General features: G+C 46.5%; 1 long non-coding RNA gene across 1 annotated transcript in view; it reads left to right on the top strand.

Moving 5' to 3' along the window:
- Positions 1-303: 303 nt before the first annotated feature.
- Positions 304-12,541, top strand: part of LOC117885252 — a 40,248-nt gene continuing 28,010 nt past the window's right edge. Inside the window, exon 1 of the long non-coding RNA XR_004647750.1 lies at positions 304-362. This is a non-coding gene — a long non-coding RNA (uncharacterized LOC117885252). The remainder of the gene's footprint in view (positions 363-12,541) is intronic.

The raw sequence follows: 12,541 nt of genomic DNA on the forward strand, positions 1-12,541 counted from the left end.
TCTTAAGGAAAGTTTTGGGTTAGATGAATTGACAATTTCTGTCGAAAAAAATGGTTTGTCATAAAATTCCCAACCCGCTCTACAGTCAACATCATTTGAGGAAAAAAACAGCCTCTTTCTTCTTCCCAATGCCACACTTTTCATCCTGTGTGTCCCCTGGACAGGCCCCTCCTTCCTCATTCTAGCTCCGCCCTCCAAGGCATTGCTCTCTGGGATGAATCTGAGCTAGATTTTAAATCAAAACTGAAACAATGCTTGTTTCATGTTTTTTTTTCCACTGGGCTTCCTTTTGTGACGGGCACTCTGCAAAGAAAAATCATCACCATCGCTAATATAATCACTCAGCGAGATCACGTCAAAATGTGAGTAAATGAACAACCGCAGCCTTTTCAACACGTCTTCCTGTGCTAACAGATGTTTAAAAAGGAAGATACCGTTTAATAGGCTGCAAAAAGGCATGAGCAGAGGAGACGCACAGACATTTGGGGACTCAGGCGTGACTGAAGAGAACTGCATTCAGGCCCCCTGCCGGCACAGTGTGAGGGGGTGCTCTCCTAATGGAGGTGCGGTCTTTCAAGCGAGATATAACACTGAAATCCAAACCACTTGTGACCATTATCTCAGGGGTCCTGGCCAAATTCCAACTAATTCTGCCTCCCCGACTTCCCTGTACCGTGTCAGCTGGAAATGCTTTTCTTCTTCAGAACTGCTGGTGCTTTATATAGCCATCCTGTTCCACTCCAGAGGAAGGTGCATTTCCGTGCTGAGTGACTCCTACACTCAGTACTACATAGATTTGTGCCAAATGTATATGGAATTGAGATACTAAGCTGAATGGCACATTAGAAAGACCATAAAGAAATTGTATCACATTTCTTTGTCTAGCCACATAAGGTTGATGGCCCCATTACTCCGGTACCTGAGCACTTCACAATCTCTTTAATGCATTTGTGCCCACATCACCCAGGGAAGTAGAAATCGCTATGATCGCCCCATTTTACAAATAGGGAACTAAAGCACAGAGAGACCCGGTTACCTGCTCAAGGGCAGAGAGTCTATGGCAGGGCAGGGAACTGAAGCTACGTCTTCAGAGTCAAAAACCTGGCACTCTAACCACTGAACCATCCTTCCTCTAGGTTAATTGGATCAGGATACCTGGGGTTAGAAGAGACTTTCTTTCTAACAGGTCCCAAGGATCTGTGCTGGGACTAATGCTGTCCAACATATTCATAAACGGGCTGGAAAAAAAGGGGTCAACAGTGAAGTGGCAGAGTTTGCAGGCGATACAAACATTACTCAAGATAGTTAAGTCCAAAGCCGATGGCGAGGAGTTACGCGAGTGGGAGACTGGGCAAGCAACCGGCCGATGAAATTCAATGTTGATAAATACAAAGTAATGCACATTGGAAAACATAATCCCAACTCTACATACAAAAGGAGAGGTTTAAATTAGCTGTTGCCACTCAATGTAACAGAACAGCCATATTGGGTCAGACCAGTGGTCCATCTAACCCAGTGTTCTGTCTTCCAGCAGAGGCCAGTGTCAGATGCTTCCATGGGAATGAACAGAAGTGGGCAATTATCAAATGATCCATCCTCTGTTGGCCAATCCCAGCATCTGGCAGTCCGAGACTTAGGGACATGGAGTGGAGAGCCTGACCATTTTGGCTAATAGCCGTTGATGGACCTGTCCTCCCTCAACTTATCTAATTCTTTTGAGAACCCAGAAAAAAACTCAGCAAAGAGGTCTGGGAGTCATCGTGGATCGTTCTCTGACAACATCTGCTCAATATGCAGGGGCAGTCAAAAGAGCGAACAGAATGTTAGGAGCCATTGATTAGGAAAGGGATAGATAATAAAATAGAAAATATCATCATGACACTAGCTTAAAAGTACCGTTGGTCTGATCCGCTATGGCCATTCCTTTCCATAGATTAGATACAGATGAACAGTTTATATGGCGCTCTGGAATCCTTCAGGACGTTAAGGAGCTAAAGGTGTGGATGATGAGAGGCAGTGTGGCCTAAAAGGTACAGAACTTGACTGGGACACAGGAGGGTTTTAGTCCCTGCTTTGTTGCTGGCTTGCTGCATGATGATGGACAAGTCACTTCATCTCTCCATGCCTCAGTTTCCTCATCTATCCAGGTAAAGTGGGGATAATGACATTGCCCTTCACTGCAAGGTTGTGCGAGTCCTGCTGATGAGAAGGATTATCTTCGAAGTAGGTATTACGAGACCGATGGCAATCGTTATTACAATGCCAGGGTTGGGAATCATTTCACCAAGTCAGAAGAAAAGAAATATGAAGAAAGGATGATTGCTTATTCCTGATGGGCGTTCCAATGAGTGGCAATATACTCTCACAAAGTCTTGTTAATTTAGTAAAGTAGTAATTTGTGTCAGAAAGGATAAGGTAGTGCCAGCATTTCCACTATGTTCCCTCATTTGCAGAGATTTGTAACTCAGCCATTTTTTAAAAAAACACACACTTTGGAAGACGTTTTGGCCAATGGCATCCCAGCCCAGGAGTGAGGTTGTCGGTTTTGTTTTCCATTTGCATTTAGATTTGACATTTAATTTTTTTTTTTAAAGAACATGACATCGTACAAACACAAGAATTCCAAAACGACAATGGAAAAGCATTTATGTTGGCTACAGGACTGCTTAGCGGGGGGATGGGATAATGACATACTGTAGAGTGGCCAAGAAGGCAGAGCCGTCATTCAGGGAGGTTCATGGGGGTAGAATTCAGAGAAACGGGATGACACGGTGCAAAGGAAAATTTAGCCTGAGGAAAACTTTCCTAAGGGTGAGATCTACAAGGCAGTGGAGCAGTCTCCAAGGAGAAGTGATGGAAATCCCCCACTTGAGTCATTGAAGAGTGGACAGGCCAAAGTGCTGAAGAATGTCACATCGAGAACAATCCCACACTGGCCGGGAGATGGATTAGATGACCTAATAGGTCTTTTCCATCTCTTGTTTTGGTGAGTCAGTTGAAAGTGTAGGGGGAATTTTAAGTAAGCAGAATAATTATCCAATTGATTTGTGCCAGGACACCCTTAGTCTTATGAGAGGTGCCGCTGAGCCAAGCCATGGTACTTTGTTATTTGTCATGCGTGGTTGCTGTGGGTGCTATAACTTCATTCCCTAACATCTTCGATCCACCACTTTTACCCAGCATAAAAATCTAAGTGGAAAACAAAACAAAAAATATCCTCCGCTTGTGCATGATGTTTTTGTTAATCCTTTTGCACTCTGGCTTACTGGGTGAAGAAGGCCATTCGTATGAAGTCAGACAGAATTCAACAGCTTGGAAGGAAGTGGTTCCTGCATTAAAATGTAAAGGTTGCAATTTTAATGATGGTGGCGGGTAATATTTTCAAAAGTGACTTAGGAGCCAAGGTCTCACAGAAAGGCAGTGGGACTCCTGCCCATAAGTGTCCAAGTCTCCTTTAAAAAGTGAGACTTAGAGCTTGTCTGCACGTGGAGTTATTCCTGATTAACTATCCCTGATTAATTCCACGTGTAGACACCCTTATTCTGTCTGCAATAATCCACTTCAGTTAAACTAAACAGAAATAAGGCTCTCTGACACAAGTGTCTACACATGGCATTAATCGGGGATCATTCTCCATGTGGAATTAATCAGGGACAGTTAATCAGGGAAAACTCATTGTGTAGACAAGCCCTAATGCTCCTAACTCACTTAGGTACTGTTGAAATTTTTGCCCCGTAGCAATTCTGTTATTTAAGTGCAGCTGTTCTGTTAAACTTCCACCCTGTGGTGCTGAAAACGGATGGGAACAATGGAATAGCCCCCATTCTAGGCAGATATATTTGGGCCATTATTAATCCTGGCAGCAAATACAGCAGAGCCAAAGTTTTCCAGATACTGGGACATTTCCTGTTACAACTTTCGTTTATTACAATCACGTCTAGAGAAGCCCCCAAGACCAGCACGCTAGACACTGTACAAACACGCATGTAACCATGCCTAGCCCCAAGGAGCTTTCAATCAAAATAGACAACATAGGCAAAGAAAGGATTGCTATCTTCATTTTAAAGATTCATAGACTCTCAGACCAGAAGGGACCACTGTGATTATCTAGTCTGACCTCCTGTGTAACACAGTTGAGGAACTAACGCCCAGAGAGATTTGTGCGGAGGGTGAAAAAACCCAAGCACTGGGGAGACACAGAGGTAGGAGTTGTGTGCCCACAAAGAGGTGACCAGGTCCTGGTGCATGGAGACTCACAAAACTTGCTCTGAAATCCAAGACTATGCTGGCCCGCTGGTGTGCACGTGAAGAGCATCTGTAGATCTGTTGCAAATCTCCCAGCAACAAAGATATAAATAAAAACCTACGCAGCTCAGGGCTCCAGCCCCATTGCTGATGATTTGTGTTGCCCTTTTCTACTGGGGGACTTACTTCCATGTCATGCTACTTATATCTACATGGAAAGTTTGGTTTTTGTTGTGTATCTTTATTTTTTTCTTGGCAAGGAAGTAGGAAAAGCTCTACCAAGTTAATGATTAATTCAAGGAATCACATCCTCACATATTGAACAAATAAATATACAGCTAATATAAATAGGAAAACACTCTTGGAATTTGTCAGTCAGTGGTCTTATTATCTCCAAAGCCAAAATTGCAGGCTATGGTTTGCAGATGCTCTTGTAGCAAGGCCGCTCCAAGGGGTTGTTCTGCTAGAAATTGTTGTTCTGATAAATAACCCTCCCCCTCCCCCTTCCCCTTCCTCTCTAAACTTAGCTTGCAAAATGCTCAGGAGGCGAGTGGTAAACGCTCCTCCCAAACGTTTAGAAATATTTCGAGGGTGGGCGAAAGAGGCCTGGGTTTATGTTCACAAAACGTCTGCGCGACTGGAGCAATTTTGGAAATTCTTGACTGCATCTGGCCTGAAATATTTCTTTGCTCAGAAAGAAATATGAAAAGCCACTTTCTGAAAATTGCAGGACGAGAAAGGGATGGAGACAGGATAGAAACCATCTTTTTGTTCTGTGTTTGTACAGCGCCTAGCACTATGAGGTCCCTGGCCATGACTGGGGCTCCAAGTTGCTACGATAGTACTACTACTAATACATAAGACAGAAAAAAGGGGTGTGTGGAAGGGGATAATGTTATCCCATTTTATAGTTGGGTAACTGAGTCAGGGAGAAATTAAGTATCTTGCCCGGTGTCAGACAAAGCATCTGATTCCTGATGCCCATCTGTAATCAACTAGGCCATGAACAAGTCACTGACCTTCTCTGAGCCCCTGTTTCTCCGGTTGTGAAATGAAAGCAATGATATTTAGCTGCCTCTTGGGCCTATCATGAGGGCCTAAGGCCCTGACCCAAGGCAGGCTGTGTGGGTGGATCTGCATAGGATCGGAGGCCTCAATGTTTGTACAGCACTACATAGGTGCAAGTTCCCACTGCAGCCAGTCTCAAAGATAGTGAAGAGCTCCGGACCTTTTAATCGCAGCACTGTGGTCTGTCTTTCGTTACCATGTGGGACAAACGAAAGGAGCAGTCGGGGAGGCTGTTTCTGCTGCAGAATTCACAAGTGGGATTTTCGGTGCCAAAATGTGTGTTTTGCATTATCGCAAAACATCCCTGCAAATAATTTCTCATTTTTTTTTAAACTGAGAAGACTACTGACTGTTCACTATTGCACAAACCTGGCCGGTGGGCAGTTAAACACAAACTCTTCTCCACATGATTTTTCACCGGCTGTCACCTAGCTCTGGTGGCAGGGAGTTGGTAACAAGGATCATGGAGTCACTCACTGCTAAGTCATTTCAGTGTCTTATCTGAAATGAGTTGGATGGGTCTCAGCCCAGTTTCTAGTGGAACCAAATGTCAGAGTCACGACACCCCATCACACGTTGCACCAGTTGCTAGAAAATGGCAGAGAGAAGCCAAAGTGGCAACTGAGTTGGGAGCTCAGTTGGCCAAAGCAGCGGCTGAGGTCAAGACTGTTTCAAAATGTGGCAGCGCTCTGTTAATGTCCTACTCTTTCCCGCTGTAACACCGACAGATCCTGGTTGTCAGTGGGTGGGATCGAACCTGAGACCTCGGAAGCTAAATGAATGAGCCTCTACGGCATGAGCTAAAAGTCACGTACCCTTTAGCTAAGGCTGTAGGAGACTCCGTTTCTCTCTAAGTGGTCTTGGTGCCACTAGCTGGGACAGAACACCACACCCAGAACACCACACCTGTGTGGGTTACATCAGCATATCTGAGCTCTATCCAGTGGCAGAAACACCTGTGTATCCTAGGAAACCATGTTCTTCACAGTATCCCAACCCAGTCAGAAGCAGGAAATGTGGGAAGTTCCTGAGATGTTCCCAGTCTTGCAGAAGTGTAGACAAACACCCAACACTGGGAAGCGTCTCCTAAACCAGAAGAGATGGTCCAAACACAGAGCCTGGATCCACCCACCCCTTCACTGTGAAGAATCTCGAATCCAGAACTGAACGTCATGCTTGGCCCCTCCCTTTATAATGGCAAAGAAGGTCCATTCCTTGACTGCTGAGTCCAGGCCAGGACTGAGGGTGATCCTATGTGGTGATATAGCCAGCACAGACTGGGAGGTAGACAGCCAGAGCGAACCGTAGGCTCTGTGTCTGGCAGCCTCAATAAAGTATCCCCTATATATTTGTTACAGTTGAGTCCTGTCTCTTTACCATGAGGGATTCAACAGTTGCTAGTCCCTGTTTCTATTATGGCTTGAACCTAAATATCCCCAAGTCCTGGAAAAGTTCCAGTGAAAATCCTGATCCAAACACTATGGCTCCAACCCATCTCCGCTAACTGAAGGCTCGGTCTCACTGCACACTAAGCCTGGGCTCTGAGTCAGGTTTGATCCCAAGCCCCCCTTCCATCCACACACAAATCAACCAGACTTAGGTCAGCAAGCACCCAGGGCCTAGGACCCTGATGAGGGGGATGGTCAGAGCCTGAGTCCTGCTGGGATTTGGGCCCTGTCATTTTGCAGTGTGGACTTAGGTCAAGCCACCGAACTGAACCAAAAGGTCTGCCAAGTGTGAGACCTGGGCTTAGTGTGCAGAGGTTCCCCCATCACCAGTTCTTTCCTGCTCCAATTATTTCTCCACAACCCTCTGCCATAATTATTCCAGCTGTTTTCAGAGGTTGGGCCATTGGGGGTTTGCCAACCATCTGATAATCAATTTACCATTTCCAAGCTTGGCTGACTTTGATATGGAAGATTTGGGGTGGGGTCAGGGGGTTAAGCTGCAGCCGTCATATTTCTGAGGGGACGTTATGCTTAGGAAACTTTTGCCTTACACTTTGGTGGATTAGTTGTTCTGCTTCCTATAAAAATGTATGTCTGCCAGCTAAACTCTTTCGGATTAGAATTAAAATGAAGAGTTTGCAGATCCCATTACGGCAAATAGAACTTCTCCAGTAGTTTGGGATTGAGGCCAAAGTTATAAATATGAAGCGTCTGATTTTCAGCTCCTGGCCTCAACTGGGGTGCATAAAAAAGTGCCCAGGCATGGACAGTCACTCTCGGCGCATGCCCTCGCAGAATGCTAATGCCAGTAAACGTACACGGATTAGAATTTGCACCTTTAATCCACATTTGTTTTAGTGGAGGCACTCTAGCACTTGTAACGGGGAGGTTAGGATTTTCAAAGTGCACACGCAGTTGTTTGCACTTGAGTCGTGTGGCCGTGTATATATGCATCTGTAATATTATGCCTTCAGAACCAGGGACCACATAGGATATGTCTACACTGCAGCTGGAAGCAAACTCCTCAGCAGGGTAGACAGACTGGAGCTAGCAGACTAGAGACAGGAGTGTGGATATTGTAGCTAGGACTGGAGCTCAGGTTCTCAAGCCCATCTGACTCTCTGCTATTTTCAGTGCGCTAGCTGACATCCCGCTAGCGAAGCTGTCTATGGGGTACGTCTACATTGGAGCCGGGAGCAAGCGCCCATCCCAGATAGACTTAGCCTGTGAAGAACCTTTTCCTTTACATCTCACAAATGTACCCTATGAGATAGTATTCTTCCAGTTTCACAGATGAGAAACTCAGGTCCAGAGAAGTTAGCATTTTGCTTAAGTTCACACATTGAGTCAGAGCTGGAGGTAGAACCCAAGAGTCCTGACTTCCAGTCCCCACCTCTGACAAATGGACAACAATTCTTACTATATTATCAGACATTTTCTGCCCTGGAATTCATACATGCAAATCCCCTGGGATTCAAGAAGACTTGTGCCCATGGATGCAGGGGCAGCTCTATGTATTTTGCCGACCCAAGCACGGCAGTCAGGCAGCCTTCGGTGGCATGCCTGCAGGAGGTCTGCCGGTCCCGCGCCTTCGGCGTACCAGCCGCCAAATTGCCGCTGAAGCCGCGGGACGGCGGATCTCCCACAGGCATGCTGCCAAAGGCAGCCTGACTGCTGCCCTGACGGCGACTGGCAGGCTGCCTCCCGCGGCTTGCCGCCCCAGACACTCACTTGGTGCACTGAGCCTGGAGCCGCCCCTGCACGGATGGTATCTAAGGGCAAAGACTGGCTCCTCTGTATCTTAAATTCTTTGCTTGAAGTTAGTCATAGTGTAACCCACACACCTTCTAGGGGTGGTGTTCTGTCCCATCTAGTGGCACCAAGACCACTTAGAGAGAGGGATAAAATGAGTCTCCTCGACAGCCTTAGCTAAGAGCGACTTGGCTTTTAGCTCATGCGGTAGAGGCTCATGCACTAAGCCCCAGAGGCCCCAGGTTCGATCCTGACGATGACGACCGGGGTCTGTCAGTGTTATCATAGAATATCAGGGTTGGAAGGGACCTCAGGAGGTATCTAGTCCAACCCCCTGCTCAAAGCAGGACCAACCCCCAACTAAATCATCCCAGGCAGAGCTTTGAAAGCCGGGCCTTTAAAACCTCTAAGGAAGGAGATTCCACCCTAGGAATAACCCATTCCAGTGCTTCACCACCCTCCTAGTGCAATAGTGTTTCCTAATATCCAACCTAGACCTCCCACACTGCAACTTGAGACCATTGCTCCTTGTTCTGTCATCTGCCACCACTGAGAACAGCCGAGCTCCATCCTCTTTGGAACCTCCCCTTCAGGTAGTTGAAGGCTGCTATCAAATCCCTCAAAGATGCAAACCCTTCTGGCAAAAGGCAACAGATGATGCGGAACCACATCTCTGCCCACTGCTCTAAAGGCTTCTCCCGGCTCACAAACATCACTTCATAGCCATCTAGGCTCAGCTGCAGGTGGCCCGCTCCCCTCCAGCTCCGTGTCTCTGGCTGGGAGTGGGAGAGCAATGAGACTGCAGAATCTTAGATGCGGAGGAGACCCAGAGATGAGAATCAGCAGCATATTGATGACACTTACGGGCCAAAAGCTCTCACCATCTTCCCTAGTTGGTTGCTAGATGAGGTCATGTCAGTGATCGCTCCATCCTGGAGGTGCTTGCGAGAGTGCAGCTGTATTCTATGTATACCTAACAGCAAGAGCTTCACAGCACGGCCTCCCCTCTAGACTCTCTCTCTGGGAAGCTCAGCCCTTAAAGGCACTGCCCCCAGTACCACAGCAGAGCACGAATTACACCAGGAGAGGCACAGAGATAGTATTCCTTGATTAAGCCTGGTGCAAGCAGGACATCAGAGGAAATAAGACAATTACTTTGTTGCATTAGATGGTCCCAGGACTGCCCCTTGGCCCAGGTAGCAGCGTGCTTCAAAGATGTCGAAATTCTCTGCAAATGCAGGATTGGCTCCAATGCAAAACTGGATCAGACTAAGTCTAAACACTTTACAAGATCTGACTGGGTCAATTGGCCTGGTTGAGACTCAGGAGCCATAAAATACCTTCATCTGAAAGTCCTGGCCTCCAGCGTACACTTTGCTCTCAGCTCTCTCTGGCTTGGTTTCCATCTCTGTGTGTGTGTCCTAAGAAATGGAGCTCAGGAACACAGGCAGACACAGCCATGTAACCGGGACCAATGTTGGGGATGGGTGGCATTTGGCAAACGTCCTTGGAGCTCACGCAGTGGGAAGGAAAGTCCTGACGCAGCCCTGAGCCGAGAGCTTTCCCAGATGTGCTCCTCTGGACGGGGAGTTCACCTGGACGTCACCTCGGCATCCAGCTGAGGCGAGAGCCAACGTTAAAGAGAAGAGCATGCAGGCTGCCAGCTGGGTCGGGAACCGTTCCCATGGCCACAAGACGTTTACGGGACAAGCAAGAGACGCAGGTTTGTTGCAAATGTCTGCGAACGGGAAATAAGACGAAGGAGGGGCACAGTGATTTTGGCTGCGAATGTAGAGGAAGCAGCCCCTCCAGGGGAAATAATATGCATTGGGGTTGGGTGGTGTGAACAGGTAGGATTGTACCTTGTTCTCAAGGAACGGGGAAAGGAAGAGACAGGGAGAAGTCCCTGACAACACCTGTGAGACCAATGCTTCAGGTATTCATGCTTTAATATTCTTTGCCTTTCCCTGGGACTGGCTGGGGTGTTCACTACATGTTCCCAACATTAACAAATTAATCCTCTCAGAATCTCTGCACAGCACAGGTATTATTGCCCCCAGTTCACTGATGGGGAAACTGAGGCACAGAGCAAGCTGCAGTGACTTGCCCAAAGACATCAAGCGAGTCAGCAGCAGGGCTAGGAATAGAGCCCTGGATTTTGGGCCCACTGTGTGTTAAGTAATAGGCAAAACTTTCCCTCCACTGTGGCACAAGTGACAGGCAACGTTCTCCTCTCTTACGTGTACAGCAAATGACGCCTGGAGGCTCTGTCCTCACACACCTGCTGTGTCCTCGCTGATTAGGAGCTTCTGGAATGAATCACACAGATGCAGTAGATAGTTTTAAAGGAAGATTCCATGGACCACATGTTTAATCCTGCAGCTCACGGAACACGGCAAACAGCTTCTCCATTTGTAGCTAACTGCACTCTCTAGTCAAAATGAAAATCTGAAAAAGGAATCACTTGACCCGACTGCTATACTCAGTACTCTAAAAGACCAACACGGATCATGGAATGGGTTGTCCATAAACACTACATCCCTCCTTTTCTCCAAAATCTTTAAATTACTAACAGTTACTAAATTCACCACTTTGAAATTCTTCTACCTTATGAATAAAATACAAGCATAAAATAAATAAAACAATGTCAAAAGTTTGATGATTGATCAAAACATCCTCAAAACCACCGGCTCTTATGTTTGATAGTCCTTCAAATGCACTGGAGGTTGATGGCTACCTCTTTTAGGGTAATGGGGATTTTTCACCTCTGGATCACAGGGAGTTGACTCACTTGTCTTGGAGAGACTACAGGGGGTTCAGTCTCTCTGTAAGGTTGTCATCAGAGTGCGAACATAATGAGTGCTATGGTGTCCTTGGCCTCTGTTTGCCAGACACTGGGAATGGGTGACAGAGGATGGATCACTTGATGATTACCTATTCCGTTCATTCCCTCTGGGGCACCTGGCATTGGTCGCTGTCGGAAGACAGGACACTGGGCTAGATGGACCTTTGGTCTGACCCACTATGGCCATTCTTATGAAGAAGTTTGGTGTGAGATGCATTTCATGTGACTTTATGGAATCCACTCTGAGCAGTCACCATCGTGCCTTTGACCACTGTGATCTAGTAAGGCTTAAGATAAAAGGGAGTAGAGAGTTTGTTGCAAGGCTGAAAGTTTCTGACTAGAACTACATCTCCCACACTGAAAGATGCGGGCTTGCCCTGCAGCATATCTTTTCATGGCGAGCTTTGCTTTGTTGTCATGTTGACGTAGAGGCTCATCCACTCAACAACTTGTGGCAATTTTGTCCGGAGTTGTCTGCCGAACATGACAATTCCAGTTACCGTGTTAGTTGAACAGTGTGGAGTGGTTTGATAACTGCAGAGGAAACAGAATAACTCCTGTTTCATGTCCAATCCATCTGCTGTAGCAATTCGCAGTGCTTTCTTGAGTGTTCCCATAAACCTCTCAACTTCTCCATTGGCTTGTGGCCAGTGTGGAGTAAGTTTACCATGTTTGAAACCAAGATACTCTGCAAATTGAGTGAATTGTGAGCCTTGAAAGGGGGACGTTGTCTGTTTTAATAACAGCAGGTATGCCGTAGGCTGACAAAATCTTGTCTAGTTTGGGTATAACAGTGCTGGCAGAAGTAATGCTGACCATTTCAACCTCTGGATAATGAGAATAGTTGTCTATAACAACCAGTAAATGTTTTCCGTTAGTGAGATCACAAAAATCCACATTAACTTCCATCCATGGGGACATGGGCAGAGGAGATACATGTAGTGGAGGAGTGTGCTTTTCCAGAAATGCTGCCTGGCATAGTCTATGGGACTTACTGCAAGTTTCACTAAGGTCATCAATCCCAGGGGACCAGACTTTCTCTGAGCAAGGAGAAATTCTGTTTTTTTTATCAGTCCTTGGTGACCTTCATAAGCCAATCAAGCATGTGATCCCACAACAAACACAGAATAACGAGTCCTGTATCTTGAAGTAGGAGCTCAGCATCTGCGATGGTAGGTTCACC

Source organism: Trachemys scripta, chromosome 11 (genome assembly GCF_013100865.1).
Source record: "Trachemys scripta elegans isolate TJP31775 chromosome 11, CAS_Tse_1.0, whole genome shotgun sequence".
NCBI classification, from domain to species: domain Eukaryota; kingdom Metazoa; phylum Chordata; order Testudines; family Emydidae; genus Trachemys; species Trachemys scripta.